The sequence below is a fragment of the Octopus sinensis genome, linkage group LG2, assembly GCF_006345805.1.
Source record: "Octopus sinensis linkage group LG2, ASM634580v1, whole genome shotgun sequence".
NCBI lineage: Eukaryota > Metazoa > Mollusca > Cephalopoda > Octopoda > Octopodidae > Octopus > Octopus sinensis.
The window spans coordinates 83,624,349-83,644,489 of NC_042998.1; the positions used below are offsets into that span (position 1 = coordinate 83,624,349).

General features: G+C 39.0%; 1 long non-coding RNA gene across 1 annotated transcript; it reads left to right on the forward strand.

The window, feature by feature from the left end:
- The first annotated feature begins 656 nt into the window (after window positions 1-656).
- On the forward strand, window positions 657-19,208 carry LOC118768407. The gene is made up of 3 exons (XR_005004224.1): window positions 657-666; window positions 8,829-8,833; window positions 19,125-19,208. It is a non-coding gene; the product is annotated as an uncharacterized LOC118768407 (long non-coding RNA).
- The last annotated feature ends 933 nt before the right edge of the window (window positions 19,209-20,141 follow it).

Here is a 20,141-nt window from a genome sequence, read left to right on the forward strand (position 1 = left end):
GCATGCCACGTAATTCATAATTACATAATTAACATTGTCACCAACCCGGGCTATGTGTCTTCCCGAGTGAGGTCGACATTGAATATATGTATATTTATATGTAGTAGCTTCATGCAGGCATGGCATAGATTCGATCCTTGATCGCCAAATTTCCCTTAATAATTCAACAGCATTTTTCTCACAGTAAAACGATAGTTTTTTTTCTGTGAGTGACAGTAGTTAGATGCCTTCGTTAAGCAGATTAATGTCCTTGCCTCTTGACCCTTCTAACCTCTTCTATTTCACCAAAAGCTAGAAAAGAGATAACAGACTGCCAACGAAATTCATTGTTCTCAATAATATGTCTCTCTCTTTCTAACTAGTTTGGATAATTATAAATACTAAAACACCATAGGAAAAAGTGAGTTGGCAAAAAGGAGATGACGCAGAGGCGACCAAAGGCAAAATCCAGTTAGTGAGATAATTTAACTGAGAGAAGGCTTACAGTGAGAATGTCAACTATGATACAGTGTCTTATCACAACACCACTGCTGTTTAAATGTCAGGCATAATGAAGGTTTCATTTTATCTACCTCCTACACTTAATATTCACTCTATCTTCCTCTAATTCCTAGTTGGGCAGCTAGCAGTTGACCAAACATAAACTGCAACCACATACAAGAAAAGGTAACTCTATTGTTTTTACATAATACACACACCTGCCCGTCGAGGCATGGCATTATTCAAAGAAACGGTAAATAAATATTTCTTTACAACTGCGATTGCTGTTCTTCTTCCATCTTGTACATCTGCAACAACCGTTACACTGGTGACCACTGATTCCACCTTAACCATAACGTTACACACACACACACACACACACACACACACATGAAATTTACAGAAAAACAAAAGACAATATATATATAACTTAAATAAACTTGAATACTGTAGCTGGCTAACTTAGCCATTGTTGGGAGACATCTTTTATCCATTAGAAATTTAACTTGCTGTAAATTTAGTTTAGCATTTATACGAGGTCTTACATCTCCTTTCGAAATTGCTGTGCTAGGGCTGTGTGAGGCACGCCGATATATAATTTAATTCATGTCTGACTGAGTTAGGTTAGAACAAACAGAAAGAAAACGAAATAGTATCGCTATAATTTTCCCAATCTAAATCGTGAGTGATGAATATTTTATTGTTGATGGTCTAATTAAGCATCAGTGCAAAACTAGAAAAATATATTTCATAGTTTTGTTACATACAGAGAACATGTGTGGAATATCTATGAATTTTATATTGTTATAACCCTGTAAAGATGCATTTTATATTGTTATAACCCAGTGAAAATGGGTGTGTAGGCAACGCTAATTGAGACAGATTCGCATGCCCACAAAATATTCGTTGGGAGTCAATGACAGTTATCTCTCCTGATCGAACATTCTTGAAGATTCCAGAAAATTCTAGGCGAACATGATTAACTTCTCTTTTGCTAATATACTACGCATAACTTCAAAATACTACGTAGGAGGTCGCTAGTAGCAAATCGCCTATTTAAGCGGCATTCCCGCATAAATCAGCCTCTCTACTGCTTCTTCGAGATATGACAGTAGTCCACCGCGACCTAGAGAGAGCCAGGCACATGAATTCGATTTCTGATTTCCTACCAATAGCTCATCTTGGTAGTCTGTCTAGTGCCTGTAGAAAGTAAATCTCGAAGCTTGATTTATTTCTATTTCCTTAAAGTCATCATGGAACATGGCAAGATGTTCAAAACCTTTCTTCTTCCCAGAAATCTTTATTCAACATTGTATACTCCTTGTACGTGTTCATTTATCACATGTGGGAATAAAACCTTGAACATAAAGCTATTCACACAAGATCAGTGTTATTGTCTTTTACTGTACAGAGGTAATATTTCATAGTGGATTAATTCAGTCCAGTTATTAAAGTGTTGAAGTTTTATTAGCGACTTCCCACGCTAACAGTTCACTGGGGTATTTTTGAAAGACAACTCGATGGAGAAATACACAATAGTGAGAACATTTGCTCCACGAAGAGAGTGGGAGGGAGAGAGAGTTAAATTACTTGAAAATGTTGATTTCATTCATGCTGCACGCATAATTGATATTTCAAAGGCTATTGAAAAGATGCGATCATTCAGACTTCAGTTAAAAATAGAATACGAGTTCTTCATTTTCTATCGTATGCAGCAAGTGTAGTCACTTAGGACTTGAATGAGCACAAGGAATTCTTTATGTTCTGAACAGTACAAGTGTTAATATAACAGAAGAAACATTGAGTAAACGACAAAGGAAAATAACAGTAAGCGAATTTAAGAACTAAAATTTTTAGATTTAAAAGAAGGAGCGCAGGCATGGCTGTATGGTTAAGTAGTTCTCTTTGTAAACCCGTGGTTTCGAGTTCAGTCCTACTGTGCGGCAAGTGGTTTTCTATTATAGCTCCGGGTCAAATTTGGTGGACAGAAACTGTATGGAAAACTGACGTATACGTGTGTGTGTGTGTGTGTGTCTTTGTTCACCTCCACCTCACCACGTGACACCCGGTGTTGGTTTGTTTATATCTCCGTAACTTAGCATTTCGGCAATAACACTATGACAAAATAAGTACCAGAATTTAAAATTAGTATGGCGATCGATTTGCTCAAAGTGGTGTCCCAACATGGTTGCAGTCCAATGGCTGAAACAATAAAAAGAAATAAATTTAAAATAAACGGGGAAGGAGCTCATCATGATGTGGCCAAGTCAGAGAAACAACTGATGAAAAAAGTGGCCCAAAATGCTAAAAATGAAACAAAAACCAGCATCAGACCTGAAGTCTTGGGAACCCAAACTACATTATCCAAAGTGTTCTGTTCGACGAAGGTTGCATGCAACATGAGCGATTTGGTTGCTATTTATAACACGTCTATCTACGTTCTAGAAATATCACTCGATGCATCACACATATAAACAAGCTCAAAACAGTAGAATGTGATTTGAGGGCTATGTAACTTCTAGTAATCTTGACAAGCAACTACATCGAGATGTTCGTTGCAAGCGCATACATACGAAAAGCAGCAGGATTATGACATATATTTAAACGTGGGGGTTGAATTGTTACAGGAGTGTGGATCACAAGAGGTCGATAAAAGATAAACTGAAGAATATTCTGAATGGTCATGGTATATGCTAGTATTCTCACGTAACAGCAACCCGGTATGTTCGAATTATTGATATTAGGTAAAACTGGTTATCGTACGTAAAGTCGAAAGATGGATGAGCAGAAAGAAGAAAAGGCAGAAGGGGAGCAGATAATTACTTACAGCTGTTTCGAGAATAGGTGTGCAGATGCTGCATTTCTCTACAAACGATCGTCAGCCAATTTGCGACATATTCCATCTTCGGAGGAAGAACGAGATAGAGCCCTTAACAGGAAGTAATGATCTACTAGTAGTGAGCGATGTACAGGGATGGAATTAAAGGAAGAGCGGCAGAGAATACAATGTCATAATAATAATAATAAGATAAATAGAAGCTAACAAACATGACAAGGGAGTTGATATACGACGTTTAAGAGTAAGATATATAGAAAGACGTGGGTAGGTAGGGGGAATGCTAGGTGGGATGGTGTGAAGGAGATCCTGTGTAAAATAGCAACAGCATATGAGACAAGTAAATTAGAATTATCAATTAGCTAGACTAGCTACCGAGGAGGGGTCATTATGTGAAGAATGGGTCTAGGGTTTCAGAGTGTAGAGTGACGCACGAGATAAAATATACCTACTAGCCACTATCTGAGTACTATGGTGGTCAGTGCAATGTGAGTGGGGAGGAAAGGGAGAAGCAAGAGGATCGCGAGATAATGTTATGGATTAGGTAGACGGAAACTGACAAAAGTCCTTCATATATATATATATATATATATATATATATATAAGCAATAATAAATCTCTGAACGAGATGTAAACAGTAACCGCTCGACAACGTAAAGTATACTAGCCGTCTCAATATGGCTAACCACTAAGGGTGGGTGTTACTGTAGCTTTTATCCCCCGGAGATCACCGTGTCCAGCTGGCTTTAGGCACACTTTCTGTGCCCTTATGATATTTGCAAAGGGAGGTCATCCCTCTCTCGTAAACCTAAGTGATACGCACGGACTGGGAAAAGCATTATATAGATATTCGCAATCAGGTCTCTCTTCATCGAAAACCGGTGATTACCGTACGTTGACATGAGGCAAATACCTCGAAACTGCAGTCCGTGCGTATCACTTAGGTTTACGAGAGAGAGATGACCTCCCTTTGCAAATATCATAAGAGCACAAAAAGTGTGCCTAAAGCCAGCTGGAGACGATGATCTCCTGGGGCTAAAAGCTACAGTAACACCCACCCTTTGTGGTTAGCCATATTGAGATGGCTAGTATACTTTACGTATATATATATATATATGTGTGTGTGTGTACATACATACATATATATATAACATACATACATACATACATACATACATATATATATATATATATATATATATATATATATATATATATATATATATATATACTTTGATACTTTGATAGGTTTCGGCCATTATTGGCCCAGGCCATGTCTAACTTAATAGCACCACCTGGTTGAAGTCTTTCAAGTCAGAATTTGGGCACTATGGCCCACTCAAGTAGAGAGTTATTGTTTACAGAGACATATCCGGGTGTAGGAGGTTTATCCGGGATTTCTTGAAGGAATCTGTCCAAAGACTTCTTGAACCCTATAGGGTCTGTATATATATGTATATATATACATACATACATACATACATACATACATACATACAGACATACATAGACAGACAGACAGACAGACAGACAGATAGATAGATAGATAGATAGATAGATAGATAGATAGATAGATATTCTCTGCGTGTGTGTGTATGAATTTATCCACTACCAGCGCTTGACAACCGGTGTTGGTTTGTGTATATCCCGTAACTTAGTGGTTCGGCAAACGATACCGATAGAATACGCATCAGACTTTAAAAAAAGTACTAGGGTTGTTTCATTCGGCTAAAAATACGGTTATAAATCAGCTAACAAGATTCAAGTTCATAAGTTTATAACCTATAGAATACCGAACGGGCGTTCTGAATGTGCTTTAGATGTATGCGTCTGTTGATAGTAACCAGAATAAAGAACTTACTCATTGTAATGACAAGCAATTAATATTTAGAAATGTAAGTTCAATGAAAAGTATGAATATGATTAAATGTTGGTATAGGAAAAATTTATACATTAGCTGAGAATACCTATAAGTAGTTGGTAAAATATAATATGTTTGCTAGGAAATAATATTTAGTAAAATCATTGTGTTGAAAATACGAGCAGAATGTAGATAAAAATAAAATGAATTATGGAATATGAAGTCATGCAGTTCGAGTAAGTGGTGAATTTAGGATAGGGGAAGCAACTAAGGATTTCAGAGAAGTTTATAAAAGGATAACCATGGCAAAAGATGAGGACTAAAATGGTGAACTGCAGATTAAATTAAATAGGCATATGATGTACATCTAGTTTTTGTGAGAACTGTGTAGAGAGATTCAGAACTCTTAGGTTTGTAATGAAATCGGAATATGTGAACACGCGTAGTAAACGCATCATTTTGTTCAGTGATTAAGGTGGGTTATGTAACAGAATCTGTATAGATTTTTTGAGCACAGCTAACCTTTGTGTCTTGCTATGGTACTCAAGTATCGATGACAAAGTAATATCATGTGGCACAATGTGGTTAGCTAGTGTGGTAGATTCATTATTTTTAGCAGATTTAAAAGAGTTTAAGTGGACTATGTATCGGCGTTTAAAGTTGACGGTGGAACCAGTGTATATCTTGATAGAATTTTGTTCTTTGTTAAGGATCATACATTTATAAACAACGTTAAATCTGCAGTTGTTGCCTTATATTGGACATTTACAACGTATTTTGAAGTTGCATCCGTCCCTGTTAGATTCATTTGCATTCTGCTTATTGTTAGTATTATTACTAAGATACCTATCTGGAGTTAAACTAGGTCTGTCAGTTTCATCTCCCTCACATATGTTATATTCCAGAGTATTTGCGGTGTTGTACTAGTTTTCTTATTATCATTGTTATTATTTTTTATCTATCTATCTATCTATCTATCTATCTATCTATCTATCTATCTATCTATCTATCTATCTATCTATTTACCTATCTATTTCTTTATGTATCTATTTATTTATTGATTTGTGGTGTGTGAGTTATATCTGTTCATTCTGAATGCATTTGACGCTGCTATAATGGATCCAATGTTAGGTGCCGTTGATATGTATGTATGTATGTATGTATGTATGTATGTATGTATGTATGTATGTATGTATGTATGTATGTATGTATCTATCTATCTATCTATCTATCTATCTATCTATCTATCTATCTATCTCTTGGTTGAACGTCGCTGAACAGTTTCCAGACGATTAATATCCTGGGCAAGATAGGGATTCCAGACCGGTGATGCAAATTGCAGGCGAGGCCGCACCATAGCTATATAAAGCCTCAGATAGATAGCCGGAGTGGTAAGTGATGCCAAGACACCCTCAGCCGTCTTGGCAATTTTAGCAATGTGTTTTGTCCAATACAAATCGCCGTCGACAATAATACCAAGGTCACGTTCACAAGAAGACTTTTTGAGATTAGTGTTGTGGAGGGAGTAAGTAGACTTTGGGTTTTTCCTCCCAAAATGCATGGTGGTACATATATCCACAGCCAGCTTGAGTTGCCAGTCCATGATCCATTGCTGCATTGTGTCCAGGTCTGTTTGTAATAAAGATCTATAGTGTACAGGATCTGTCCTCTTTATTCAAAGTAAAGCTTGATGTCATCTGCATATTTCAGCACTGTCGCATTCTTTAAGTTGGCATATATGTCATTAATATATGCAACAAATAAAAGGGGACCAAGAACAGATCCCTGTGGTACACCAGATGTCATCTCATAGGTTGAAGAGTGCTGTCCTAGAAATGTGACAGCCTCTTTTCGGCCGATAATGAAGGACATCAACCAGTTATAGAGATCATCTCTTACACCCACTGCAGAGAGTTTCACCATAAGTCTTTTGTATGGCACAGAATTAAAAGCCTTAGCAAAGTCCAGGTAAACAACATCTACACAGGAGATGCCATTAGTGATTCGGGGAATGTCCTCGAGAAATTCGATGAGTTGATTACAGCAGCTGGAGTTAGAAATAAATCTAAATTGTGACGGCCGGATGAGGCTTTGAGATTTCCAGAAGTTCCAGATGGTTTCTCTGACACAGGATTCCATTCATTTGGCGATGCAGCTAGTAAGACTGACGGGGCGATAGTTGACATGCGATGTGCGATCACGTTTTTTGAACAGAGGGATAACACTGGCAGTTTTCCACTGCTCTGGAGTAGCACCATTGTCAAGACAGAATTGAAAGAATAGTAAAAGTTGGTTCAGAAGAAAGTACCCACCGCGTTTAAAAAGTATGTAAGGATAAAAATTTGTTGTTATAATTGCATACGGTAGAATGTGAAAGATGGGCAATGCATGAAGTTTTAAGGAAATATTTATTTACCGTTACATTACAATACCCTGCCTCGACTGGCAGGTTATGATAAATCCAAAAGCATGTGAAGTAAAGTTTGTGTTTGTGTCCTCTTCATTGTTTAGTAGTAATTACCGAGAGAGATAGAATGATGTGTTAAGAGAACAGAATTAGGGCTAGTGAGAGTTGTAGGGTGTGGGACGTTGTCTCATAGTTGCTGATAGTAAACTTCATTTCTCCCTCTGACCAAGGTTCTAGCTGGTTGAGTCGTCACCGACTGATTTTTGCTTGGGGTGTTTCTTGCTTTTATAACTATCCAGAAGGATAGACATATCATTGAGAACAATAGATTTAGTTGGTGGTCTTGTTATCTCTATTGTAGCTTTTGGTGAAGTAGAAGAGGTTAGAAAGGGTCAAGTGGTGAAGACATTATTTCAGCCTAGCTAAAGGCATCTGGAAAATGTAAAGCTGCTGTCAGAGAAAAACCATTGTTCCACCGTGGGAAAAGTTCTGTTGCAGTGTTAATTTAAATTTGGCTATGGTCGATGGAATCCACTTCATGCTTGCAAGATTCACTACATCACTCCCCTCGCCAGTGAGGTTCCGGGAAAGGAAACGAACGATCGAAAGAGAGAAAGAAATGCATGGTAAATGTTTTTCAGCAGTGAAATGCGTCTGGTGCTGTTGTCGTGATTAATTGCTGAGTTAGCAAGGGCGACTGTGTAAGCATGCTGGAGTGATGCGCGAGACAGATAATTTTCTCTGTTAATTACGTGACCAAACGGGGGTCTAACAGGGGGAAATTATGCCTAAACATGAGCGCAGCGCATGTGAACATCCGACGTGCTTTGAGTCGGGAGAAGAATTGAGCTGACGCAGACGTGTTGCAAAACAAGGGAGTAGACGTGCAGAACAGAAGTGCATGTGCATGAGTGCTTGCTAGGCTGAAATACAGTGTACAGTATTGAATATGCCAGTGATTAATGTAGTAAGGCTGAGGCTGCCAACCAGTACTTGAGCTATTATATGCCTCGATCGTGCAGGAACTAAAGTTTGGCATGCTGGAGCGTTGTAAAGGACAAACAACTTTCTCTATGTATGCGTGACCGACCTAGGATCTTACAGAGATGAGTTGTGTCTACAAGGGCGCATTGAGCATGGAAAACAATCGAGAAAGGCATGTGTGGCGTATGAATGTGACAGAGATAGCATTTGTGTGTGTATTAACCATGTGTGCAGATGCGTGCGCAAGGCCAGGCGCTGAGGAAAGGTGTATGTGTGTGTATGCAACAATACAAACATTTTCAAAGCGAATAAAAAAAAGTACATGCAAAATATGAATAATAATAAAGAACATTCAAAAAGATATGCACAGGAATTTAGCAGTTTTAGTGAACGAGTCATCGCAGAATTTATGCATCGCGGAATGTGTGCATCGCGGAATCTGTGTATCGCGGAATGTGCATTACGGAATATGTGCCTCGCGGAATATGTGTATCGCGGTATTTGTGCTTCACGGAATGTGATGTGTCCATCGAGGAATATGTGTAACTCGTAAACAATTGAAAGTGTGCAGTGCAAACAGAACAATAAAATAAGCGAAATAACAAACTTAGCTGAAAATAGTGTCCTTTGTTAAAAGTCTACAGCTGAAAGTGAAAAGATGTGCATGCTAAGAAAAAGAGTTGTTGAAAGTCTATGTGAGTCTTATGTACGTGCAAAAGTTCATAGACAATGCAGGGTTTGTACGTCGGGACGAGACGAAAAGCGTATGTGTGCCGAAAAGGTTGCATGTGCGGGCTTCCGTATTTTCTTCCAGTTAGTTTCTGGGCATGTAGCTGTCAAAATGTTGCGTTTATAGGCTTTCATGGTCGCCGATTTCCTTGTGCAGTGTTGCATTGTGGTGAAGTGCATCGTTGATTGCATCGCAGTATAGTACTTTCTGTAGCAGGTCGATGGAGAGTGCATCCTGGTGGTTACGAAGGTTGTCATTCTTTTTCTTTGGTTTAGCGAACTAGATATTCTAGTTCTTTAGTTCGAATCAGTAAAAAATGCAGCGGCATGTAGCATTGGAAGGTATCAATTCTCTTTACACGGGTTCACCAATTGTAAGCGATGAAGTTTAATTTTTGTAGCGATGCCTGTTATGGTGCAACGTCGGGGTCGCCAGTTTATCGATGATGTATCTTTAGAAGGCAGCGATTCTTTTTTTCACGGAGTCGACAGTTGTTGCGGTTAATTCTTGGGAAGGCTGCAATGCTCTTGTTCGGGGTCACCAGTTGTAACGATAAAGTTTTTGTTGAAGTCGAGGGTCACCAATTGTGGCGGTTAAGATTAATTAGTAAACAATATTATGAAATGTCTGAATCAGCAGTTGTAACGATAAAAATTTGTCGTCATAATTGCATACTGTAGGATGTGAAAAATGGACAATGCATGCTTGCAAGATTCACTAAAATTAGGCATGTAACACCATCGAGACCAGGAGAGGCATAGTTGCGTTTATTCTTAAGGTGGCGTTGTAGCATTGCTGGTGTAAATTTCATAGTAGATATAGAGTCCGGTGTCAGAGGTGATGGAAATGGAACATTTTGATCTTTAACAGTAAAGATGCCTGCATAGCATCCAGCAATGATTTCTGCACATTCTTTGGGATTCTCAGTAATCTGGTCTGTGTGGGGATTGCCAAGTGGACCAACTGGAGAGTGAGGTCTCTCGCGAGCAGTTCCAGCTGCTTTACATCCTTTTTTGAAGTTGAATAGCAAAATTGCTCGAATATTGCGCTTTGACAGCTCCATTTCAGATGATTGTAACAACGGTGATAAAAATATCAATGTTAATTTATTGATGCAATTTGGCAAGTGCAACTCTATATTATCAGACAATTGCAAAAAAATGCATTAAAAAAAATTAAACTCTGCAAAAATCCGGTACAAATTCTTCATTGTTCAAAACGTTGCTTACGTTTTACTCAACTAGATACATATTTGTAAATTGGTATCAAAATACATCACCTTCAGTTACCGGAGTGGACAGCCAGGTCGTTAACATTTTTTTCTTCTTTTACTTTCACAGTTATGTCCCTTCGGAACATATTTTGACAGAATCGTTAGCCTTTCGAATAAAACGCACAGCAGTAGTTCATCCGTCTTCACGTTCTGAAATCAAATTCCACCGAGGTCGATTTTGCTTTTCATCCTTTCGGGGTCGATAAACTTATCAGGATACAACAAAACCCAAGTAGCTTAGTGGGCAGAGACAAACCTACAACAGTAGTACAGTATATGGGATTTATTTACACTAATTTAATATCATTGTCACCAGATTTAGTAACATGGATCAAGTACTTCTGACAATATCAACAACAGGGTAGCGTTCTGCATACTAAATACACACACGATTATGTCTCATATAGCTTGAAAAACTTCTGGGGTTATATATCCTTGCAATTAATAGACAAAACTTACTCTGAAGATGAGTACCTACAACAAAAATGAAATGTTTCTAAAAATACTAAGGGAGATGACTCTAACATCCTTAACGGTGATGCAGCTGGTTATTGACTTGGCGCTTACTTTGAGAAGATACAAGGTCAGTTTATGGTTGATGGGAGGGGTGCGCCAGCAATTGCGTCGATTTCTGTAATTAACGCTAGAGAGATGGGCGGCAAAATAGACGCCACGATGATGTAAATTCACATAATACACGACCGAAACTAAATACTATAATGTATTTAAAATTTAGTGCGCTATCATTTCTGTTCCCTCTCTTCTTATCATTTCAGTAAGGTCAACGGCATAGTGAAGAAGGAAGAGATGCTTACCACCACATCATCCTATCGGTCGAATTTGTGAAGGAATTCTCAAATTTCCTCTAACTTAGCAAATTTGTTAATTAATTAAGAAAAGCGGCGTGAATTAAAAGATGGGGTGCTAAAAGTGTCTTTTGCCGTTGCGCAAGAAGAATCCTTTTTCTAAGTTAAAGGGTGATGTAGAAAATGTTGAGCTAAAAATGATAAATGCTTGAAAATTATTTTTCCTTCTCTTTAAAACTTGCCAATAATTGTCACTAGGGTTTTTGTTTCCTATTATTGAATGAAAATTAATTTTGATTAATTATATTAAAACAAACTATTTTATTCAATTATTATCAGTCGATTGAATCAAGTGTCACTTATTTTATCGACCAGAAGTATGATAAAGGTAGAGCCGACTTAAACCCGATTTGAACTCAAAAGGTGTAATTATACGTAGTGCATTATATTTCTATTTCATTTTCAGCCGTTTAGTCAGAAGAGAGATAACAGAGTCCATATTCCTTTGGATGACTGATTGAATGAATATTTTCGTCTTCATGTCTGAGAGGCCTTGAGCAAAACCCCCATTCCTACTCACGCACTGAGGACTCATGCTGCACCTGTGTATTCCACCAAGGTCCCCTCTGTTCAGTGCTTAATGGTTATGGTTTCATCAAATGCTTAGCGGCATTACGTTCTGGGTTCAAATTCCGCTGAGGTCGACTTTGCCTTTCATTCTTTCGGAGTTGATGAAATAAGTACCAGTTATGCACTGGGGTCAATGTAATCGACTATCCCTCCTACAACTTTTCAGGCCTTGTGCCTACAATCTTTGTCATTGTCACTGCTAGTCTTTTTTCCATCCATTCGGCGCCTATAAGTTTTGGTACGATAAACGGGAGAAATTATACTCAAATCGGGATCTTGTTTCGAATGCTTGCGGCAAAACTCCGTTAAAAGAACCCAAGGCCACGTCAGAAGTTGCCAAATAAACAAATACCACATTCCACCAAAATATTGGTAGGTTGTTAGTATGTTATTTTTATCACATAGAAATATTTTTATTAGTCAACAACAGGATTGATTTCGTCATAAGGTGATGATGTATTCATGGCTGTTGAGAATAACAGATGGGACGTTTGTGGCGATGATGATGTTGATGATGAGGATGATGATGATGATGATATTGGTTGCAGTGGTGGAGATTAATGTGGTGCTGGTGGTGGCTGCAAATGTACTTGTAACTGTGAATTGGCATTTTCTCTTTATCAGGAATTAGGGACATAAAATGCCATTAAGGTTATCCAATGACAGCCACAAGGAATAATAACACTAGAACAGAGGTTCCCAACATTTTCACCTCCAAGGACCATTTTTATTTAAATGTGTTTTCCACGGATCCTTTATATATATATATATATATATATATATATATATATATATATGTCAAAATAAGCAACAAGGATATCCAGAGGTAATGCAGTACGATCGTTTTACGCAACTCCCTTTAAGTGAACAATGCAACCATTACATCAATTTAAATGCAGAGCAATCCTCAGTTGCTCAGAGACATAGAATTTAATTAAATTAAAACAGATGGACACATTAGTATAATTTTACCTAAAATCTGCAAGAAGTTAAGGAGATAGACAAAGAACATGCTGCCTTCACTTCCACTTAGAAGCTACTTGCTGAACTAGTCACAATGCACTTCGCAATGTTTTAGCCTTCAAATGACGCCACCCCGCTGGCTAAGCGAGCAGGCCAACAGAAGAAAGAGTGAGAGAAAGTTGTGGCGAAAGAGTACAGCAGGGTCCGTCACCACCCCCTGCCGGAGCCTCGTGGAGCTTTTGGTTTTTTTCGATCAATAAACACTCACAACGCCCGGTTGGGAATAACCGCGAGTCCGCTGCCCTAACCACTGGGCCATTGCGCCTCCACACACACACACACACACCACACACACACACACACACACACACACACACACATATATATATATATATATATATATATATATATAAAACTTCCTTTGTCCATGATCCCTTAGGTGGCTTTTAAGTTCAGCATTAGATTGGCACGGTCTGCAGCAAACGTGACAGAAAACATGTGCCCTCTATTGGATTTATTGGGTCAGCTTGTGGGCTGTCATCCTTATGTATCCTCATATCTCTTTTAAGACCAGGTATTAATTTGCAAATCTTTTTGCACACTAAACTTGTTGTCTCACCCAGCATTAGAGGGATAACGCTGCATGTAGTTGGCTTGTTATGTGATTTTTAATGAGAGATGTATCCAGATTTAGAGAGTAGTAAACGACCACACACGTCACAAATCCAGCTCACTATGTTCTTACTGATGTTCATACCGAGGCCTTTTCGAAGCTGGCGTTTCAATTTTTCATAATTGAGGCGTCTTTCTTCAAACATTCTGTAGCCTTCCTTTACGTATCCCCTCCATTTACTCCTCTTTAAAGCTAGCACTTCCCAGTCCTGATCTTTACGCTGAAGATCTTTAAGGTTGTTTTTTTATGCAATCTTTGTATCTTTTTCTTGGTTTGTGCATACATATGTACATGGTTGTCCACTCCTTATGCAGAGTTTGACCACCTTCTGTACCTACACATTAGAACCATCAAAGCATCTGATGTGGCTTTTTAAACCAGATAATGTTTTGAAGAGACACCCACATAAATTCCAAATCAGATTTGGACCAATAAGAGCTGCAGATAAGTTCTGATCTTTGTGGGTCTTAAAATGTTTTTTGAGGCCTCCGTTAGATTTGCAGACCTTCTGGCATACATTGCATTGAAAGGTTTTCACAGACATATTGACAGAATAGTTGGTGGATGTCACAATTTGGATTTATTCCTAACTCCAGCTGCTGTAATCAACTCATCGAATTTCTCGAGGACATTCCCCGAATCACTAATGACATCTCCTGTGTGGATGTTGTTTACCTGGACTTTGCTAAGGCTTTTAATTCTGTGCCATACAAAAGACTTATGGTGAAACTCTCTGCAGTGGGTGTAAGAGATGATCTCTATAACTGGTTGATGTCCTTCATTATCGGCCGAAAAGAGGGTGTCACATTTCTAGGACAGCACTCTTCAACTTATGAGATGACATCTGGTGTACCACAGGGATCTGTTCTTGGTCCCCTTTTATTTGTTGCATATATTAATACCCTACATCAGGCATTTGCCATATTTTGAACGCCTTACTTCTCTGGGCATGGATACATTGAAACTCCGACGTCTGGCAACTGACTTGGCAGACACCCATAAAATTATTAACCAACTTACTAACACTAACTCTGAGCACCTTTTCAAACTCCACCTGTCTAACACCCGTGGACATGTTTACAAAGTCAGAAAACAACACAGCTCCCATGATTTTCGGAAACATTTTTTCACGCTAAGAGTTGCTGAAGTATGGTACAAACTGCCGGCATCAGTTGTTAGTTGTCCGAGCACTGCATCCTTCAAAACTTCCATGCTTCCTGAGATTCGCCAACACTACACCTGATTTTCTCCCCTCCATACACACGCAAGCATGTATCTGATTCATACACTGTTCACTTTCCAAACATTTGTACATTACTGCATATGCTTTATACGCACTTTTGACAAGTTGTAGTGCACCTGAGCACTGTATACAATAATTTCATTATTATTATTGTCTATTTTTAAAATGTTTGGTGAGGAAATTACCAGTGAGTGGTCAGCTCGAAAATGGTTTAAACGATTACGCAGTGGAGACCCTGAACCTTGAAGATTGTGAGCGTAGTGGACGCCCACCTGTCATCGATGACGGTCAATTAAAGACTGTCATTGAGAAAGAACCACGTAAAACCACTCTAAAACTGGCAAAAGAACTTCAAGTTAGTCAGAAAACTGCCTGCAACTATTTGCATGCAATCGGAAAATCAAACTAGCTCGACAAATGATTTGAATGAAAATCAGAAAATGTGCAGATATGAAATTTGCTTGTCACTTCTCCGTAACCAGACCAATCCATTTCTCGACCGTATTGTAACTTGTGATGAAAAGTAGATTCTGCACAATAATAAAAAACGTTCTTCGCAGTGGTTGAACCAAAATGAAGCACCGAAAACCTTCCCTAAACCTGAGCTCTTCAAAAAAAAGGTTATGGTGACTGTTTGGTGGTGTGCTGCTGGACTCATCAACTATAAATTTTTAAAACCCAGAAAAAACTATTACTGCAGAAACATATTGCCATGAAATTCCCAAAATGAACGAAAAACTGCTATTCCTCCGTCCGAGACTGGTCAACAGAAGAGGTTCAACCATTTTTCATGTCAATGCTCGATCACACGTTCCACTTTTGACGCTCCAGAAGTTGAGGGAACTTGGCTATGAAGTTCTTCCCCACCCAGCTTATTCCCTAGACCTTTTTCCTGTAAGGAGCTGTGCGATGTGAGATGACGAGAATGGCTCTTTAGTACCACATTACACGGCCGATACAATAAAGAGAAATTGGATGGTACAAATAAGTGCCAAAGTAAAAAGGAGGCAAAACCGCGTGAGAACGATTAAGAGAATATTTATTGATATGTTAACATGTGTGCCTGTGTGTGCGTCATGTATACAGAAAATTTATATATAGGCGCAGGAGTGGCTGTGTGGTAAGTAGCTTGCTTACCAACCACATGGTTCCGGGTTCACTCCCACTGCAAGTGTGTTCTACTTTAGCTTCGGGCCGACCAAAGCCTTGCGAGTGGATTTGGTAGACGGAAACTGAAAGAAGCCCGTCGTAGAGTAGATGAAACCTTAGCGACTGAAGAAGGGGTTTTTTCGTTGTGTTAATTGTCCTGTACTCCATTTTTTGTTGTTTTTAAAAAAATGTCCTGTTCCTTTGGTTTGTGTCTATGTTTTCATTTCTCTTTGTGTTCGACGTCCCTTTGGTGTCCTGTACTCATATATGTGTGTATATGTACATGTAGAGGTAGGTACGTACATATATGTTTATATATATGCATATGTTTTATTTCATTTATTAATATATATATATATATATATATATTATATATATATATATATATATGTGTGTGTGTGTGTGTGTGTGTGTGTATGTGTGTGTGTGTGTGTGTGTGTGTGTGTATGTATGTGTGTGTGTGTGTGTGTGTGTGTGCCTGCGTTTGTCCCCCCCCGCCCAACATCGCTTGACAACCGATGTTGGTGTGTTTACGTCCCCGTAATTTAACGGTTCGGCAAAAGAGACCGATAGAATAAGTACTGGGGTTACAAAGAATAAGTCCTGGGGTCGATTTGCTCGACTAAAGGTGGTACTCCAGCATGGCCGCAATCAAATGACTGAAATAAGTAGTAAGAGTAAAAGAGTAATATAAACTTGATCGGTTCGTATTTTAGCCACTGCTGGGTAGTGTGTTTAATTTGTTCACTGAACACAGCCGCGAATTTCCCCTTGTTTTTCAAAAATCCCCACTTAAGTCTTTTTAGTAATGGTTTCGAATTATGATACAAACTTGCAGGAATTTTGCGGGAAGTCGATCACATCGACTCCAGTGTTCAACTGGTATTTATTTTATCGTCCCCTGGAAGGATTAAAGGCAAAATCGGCTTCGGTGGAGTTTGAACACATAACGTAAAACCAGAAGAAATGTCGCAAAGCATTTTGTCCGGCACGCAAACGATCCTGCTAACTCATTGTCTTCCTGTGTCAAATTTTAGCACAAAGCTAGCCATTCTGGAAGGAGCGTGCCAGTCAATTATATCGACTTTAGTGTTTAGCTGTTATTTTATCTTATTGATCCCGAAAGGATGAAAGACTTGACCTCGGCGGATTTTGAACTGAAAACGTAAAGAGCCGGAAAAAATTCCACTAAGTATTTTGTTCTACAGTCTCACAATAATGTCAGCTCACCTAATAATAAAATTTCTAAAGGCAAGAAATGTAAATCTGGAGTTGATGAATTAACTAGTAATGGTTAAAGATATACATATGCAAAAGAAAAAAGACAGATTTCAGATGTTATCTGATGACCGTCGAAAAAAAGCTAAATATATGTAAATTTGGTCATTAGAATTGATAATAACTTTTTTGACGACTTTAAACTTTCTACATTTTCAACTGTACATTCCTCGATGATTAATTCCAAATTAACAAGAGACCCGGAACTTGACAGTATAAGCAAGCAAACGAATTCATGTCTTTGAAGCACACAGCAGTAAACTGTATTGTATCTTGTAAACTGTAGTTGTATCATGCTAAATAACATTGCCTATAGAGTTATTTAGCATGATAACATCTACAGTTTTGTGCCCCACCTCGACTTTATTTTTTCTTAACGCTTTAAAAAATACGCTTTCCTCCACACCACCCCAGAAAAATAACAGTTTACAGAGATATATTTTCAGAGTGTATATTATAATTATGGTGATAAAAAATTAAATACAAATGAAAAACGTTGAGAGGATTTCGAGTCATTTTCCCTATCCCAACTTTATTATCACGTATTCCTGTGAATTTAACATTCTCTCCCGGCTTTTTCATTTTTGCCTTCAGATTTATATGTTTGAAGAGTGAAGGAGGTAAATGGAAATTTGTTGAAAGGAAGTGAAAGGAGATGGATTGAGTATTTTAGTGAGCTCTTAAATGTGGAAGATAATACAGAGGCCAGTATGGTGGCTGTAGGAGGAGAGAGGAGAATGCCTGTTGGGGAATGGAACTACGGTTCAATTAGAAGGGAAGAGGTGAGGGAATCCTCACGGAAGATAGCAAACCGGAAGGCACCAGGTATAGATGGGTGTACAGGGGAATGCCTAAAGAAAGGAGGAGAAACAGTGATTGAATGGTTAGTGAGGCTTATGAATGTTTGCTATATGGCTGGAAGAGTACCAAAGGTTGGCGGAGTGCCTGCATAGTGCCACTGTAGAAGGGGAAAGGGGATAAATGTGAGTGTAGAAATTTTAGGGGTATAAGTCTGTTGTGTGTGGTTGGTGAACTCTATGGGAGAATTTTGATTGTGTGAGGAACCAGAAGAGAGTGTACTAGAGAAAAAGCAGTGCGGTTTTAGGAGTGGAAGCGGGTGCGCAGATCAGATATTTGTAGAAGTTTGTGTGAGAAGTTTTTAGCAAAAGGGAGGGATGTATATTGGGCCTTTATGGATCTAGAGAAGGCATATAACCTTGTGTATAGGGATGCAATGTGGAAGATGTTACGGTTGTACGGAGTAGATGGCGAATTGTTGAGAGCTGTACAGAGTTTCTATAGAGAAAGTAGGGCGTGTGTAAGGGTGGATGGTGAAGTAAGTGAGTGGTTTGATGTGAAGGTGGGGTAATACAGGGTTGTGTGATGTCTCCGTGGCTGTTTGATTTATATATGGATGGTGTGGTGAGAGAGGTGAACGCTAGAACCTTTGGTAAGAGAACCCAAATGGTGGGAGAAAATGGAGAGAAATGGCAGAAGTTGCTGTTTGCTAATGATACAGCACTGGTGGCGGATTCGGAAGAGCAACTGAAGAGACTGGTGGTAGAGTTTGGAAGAGTGTGTGAGAGGAGGAAACTGAAAATGAATGTAGTTAAGAGTAAGGTGATGAGATATCCGAGAGATGGAATGGTTGATAGGATGGATGTGAGTATAAATGGTGAGATATTATAGGAGGTGAGTGTTTTTATGTATCTGGGATCACATGCGACGGCGGATGGAGGATTGGCTGAGGAAGTGGGATACAGAGTGAAGGAGGGGAATAAGATACTTGGAGCTGTGAAAGGTATGCTGAGAGATAAAAGGTTGAATATGAAAGCGAAAAGAGGTGTGTATGAGGGCGTGATTGTGCTGACAATGTTATATGGTGCAGAGACGTGAGTCTGAGAGAGGCGGAAAGGAGGAGACTTGATGTGTTTGAGATAAGATGTTTGAGGGCTATGGTTGGTGTGACACGGATGGACAGAATGAGAAATGAGGAGATGCGAAAACGAGCAGGAATGAGAGAAGATCTATGTACCAGGATGGATAAACGAATGTTGAGGTGGTTTCGCCACACGGAGAAGATAGATGAGGAGCAGATGGTAAGGATGATAATGAAGGCAGAAGTGGTAGGCAGCAGAACCGGAGGCAGAGCTCAGTTTGTGTGGATGGATGGAGTGAGGAAAGTTTTGGTGGTTAGAGGTGTTGGAGTGAGAGAGGCAAGAGAGTTTATAAATGATATGGAAGCTTGGAGAGTGTTTGCGGACGGATGAGTGAACTGATATTGCTCAAAAGGGTACAGAACCAATATGATATGGCGGGGGTAAACCAGCATTCTCTGTCAGGCCCCGCTGCTGATATCGGGGGGTTACTTTCTATGCCTTGATCCGAAAATAGGATGGGGCTCGCCTCTTTCAGCTGGGAAACGACTGGAATGCCTGGTGTGTGTCTTGTTGTGGTTACCCTCTCCTGTGGTGAATAGGCCTTGGTAAAAAAAAAAAAAACTCGTTCAAAAAGTTATTTAAGCAAAATGTCATTTAAAAATATTTCCAGCTAACTTAGTCGGTAGAGCGCGAGACTCTAAAATTTTGAGGGGTAGGTGGATCATATGTTAGTTCCCCATGGTATTATAGGTACAGGAATAGCTGTGTGATTAAGAAGCTCCTTTTGCACCTACTTGGTTTCGGTTTCAGTCCCATTGCGTACATCTTATACAATTGTATTCAGCAAATGAACTTGGAAGATGAAAACTGTGCAAGAGATGTGTGTGCATTGAGCATATAAACAAAAGCAACAGGCTTTAAGGACATTATTGGTTAGTTTACGTTTGG